This window comes from Arachis ipaensis, chromosome B04 (assembly GCF_000816755.2).
Source record: "Arachis ipaensis cultivar K30076 chromosome B04, Araip1.1, whole genome shotgun sequence".
NCBI classification, from domain to species: Eukaryota; Viridiplantae; Streptophyta; class Magnoliopsida; order Fabales; family Fabaceae; genus Arachis; species Arachis ipaensis.
This window is the reverse complement of record NC_029788.2, coordinates 98,818,846-98,821,471: the sequence shown is the minus strand read 5'-3', so window position 1 is coordinate 98,821,471 and position 2,626 is coordinate 98,818,846.

Sequence of the window (2,626 nt, the reverse complement as noted above, 5' to 3'; positions counted from 1 at the left end):
TACTTTGTTTAGGTGTAATCTAGTATTGGATAATCATTGGGTTTCATCCCAATCTTCCATGGGTAAGGTAAGAAAACTCTAACCCTTGTGAATTAGTGAATTAGTAAATCTTAGTATTGATTATGATGAAATTGTATGAAATTAGATTGAATACGTGTGAATTGAAGTCAAATTGGTGCACTTGAGCGCTTAAATTGGAGCTTTGGTGGCTGGGACTAGCTAAATTGGCAAATTGAAAACTTGGAGGCTTGTGGAAAAGAGGTTTTCGGTGGTGTTTGAACTTAGGGAGAAACCAGCCAAAGTATGGTTTCGGTTTCTTATAATTAATATATAATGCTGTGTGAAACATAGGCTAGTAACCTTTAAAATAGGTTTGAATGATATGAATTGGTTAATTTATGAACGAAAATTGTTGAATTTGGTGTTGAATGTGTAAATTGTGAAGTTAGTGATTTTTGTGAGTGAAATTGTTAATTGAAGCTGATAAAGTGAAATTGAATGTAATGAATAATAATTGTGATGTTATTGAATGATGATGAATTTGATTTTTAATGAAGATTGATGAAAAATTTTGGTTGGAATTTGAATGGTGGATTGAATTGGTTCAAAAGTGAGAGTTTAGACTTGGGTTTGAATGGGTTGATAATTTGAAAATGATACTTGTTAGGTATTGAAGGATTGAATTTAGTATAGTTGTGTTGATATTGATTTGGTCATGAATAGTTTTGGTTTGAATTGTGAGTTTTGAAAAACTAGAGGGTTTGTAACTTTTGGTAAAAATCAATTTTTGACTAACTTTGGTGGGTCATAACTTGGCTTTCAGACTCCTAAATTTGGTGAAACTTATTTCAAATAAAAATTAGGTCCGTGAAGTTTACAACGTTCAAAGAATGGACTGAAAATTTTTTTAACGAAAACGTTATGCACGTTTGAAGTTTGGTGAAAAAAATTAATTTTTTTAGCTTAACAGCTTTTTGGAAAAAACCCATGTTTATGCGTAAGCGGAGGCCATGCGTACGCGAGAAACTGGTTCTGTCTAGCACTCATGCATATGCGGAGGGCATGCGTATGCGAAAATGGCGAGTTTTGAACTCTCGCGTACGCGGAGGTGTCTCGCATACGCGACTATGAAAAATTTAACAATACATGCGTACGCAGAAGGCATGCGTACGCATGACATCCTGTTTTGCAGAAAATGTATTTATGTATTTTAAAACATTTTTCTAGCATTCTAAACCTCCGGAAACACTATTTAAGATTTTTCTAGCTAGTGATTAGGATTTTAGATGAGCGAGAGAGTATTGAGTGAAATAAAAGGGGTATTTTTTGTTAGAAATTTAGAACAGATGACTTAGGACTATAGAGTATTGTGGGTGGATTAGCTAGAATGTTTTTGTGGAATGTATTTAGTTGATTAAAGAAGACATCTCGGAATATAGTGGAGATAAGTTTGAAGAAGTATATTTTGATTATGAAAATATATTTTGATTATAAAAGACTAATTTGGGCATGATTGTTTCATCTTGAGAACTCTTTTTCAAAAGTGCGACCCCAGTATGATGGTGGAAGGTCAGGATCCCCTTCTTTGTTCCTCTTGGTATTGTAAAATCGCCTCCAACGAGATGATGAGAGGTTAGGATCCCCTCCTTTTGAGCGTGTGGCGCAACTGCACTCTACAGGGAGAGGGACGCTGGGCTTGTGTTGAGAGAAGTTGGGCGTGGGTGTCAACAAGGAAGGCACGCCGGGCTTGTGACTATGGCCATTAGGCGTGCAAGATCACATGAGGGGATGCCGGACTTGCATGTGCAGCTATTGGGTGTCCATGTTGGGCTGAGGACGACTACCAGACGTTTTTGTTTGAATGCTTGGGCGTTCAGTTTGGGCCCGGTTGAACTGTCCTTGAACCATATATGTGTTTTCTTGTTAAAAAGCTTCAATTCTTGCTTATTTTGAGACAAACTCTTGAAAACACAAAAACACTAACCAAACTCCAAATACTTGATTATTTATAAAATTCTATCAGAAAACATAAGAAATTTAATTAAAACCTAAAAAAACAAATGAAAAAGAACCCTAAAAAATTACTTAAGATGACGTGTCCTCAAAAGTGTCAGTACCTCTACACTAAAGCCATTCAAAGAATATGAATAAAAGAGTACTCTACATTTTCTACAAAGGAAACCACATCAAGTAGCAAGATTCAGAAAGTTGGACTGATATAGATAAAAATAGAAGTTGAAATTAGTAAATATGTTTTAAGGTGGTCGCAAAACTCTCGCATGTAGCCTAACTGAACTCAATACTGAAAAGTTAGAAAGGTTTTGAAATACCTGGCAATCTATAAACCCAACAAGCCTTTTACAGCCTAAGATCCGCAGTTCATCTACCTAATTTTTTTCTTGAAGAGTCCGAATGATCCCTAATAAACTATTAGTAAAAAGTGGCATGCAAGGTTAAGAACCTATTATTAGTTAATAAAATGAAGTAGCACAGTAGAAAGTTAAATGAAGTAAAAACTGACACTACTTGACCCTACTTCCTAATAGAAAAGAAAATAACATAAAAAAAAGTATTCTTTACCTCTTTTTGAATTCATAATTTATAAAAATGTTTTTCATTATATTCT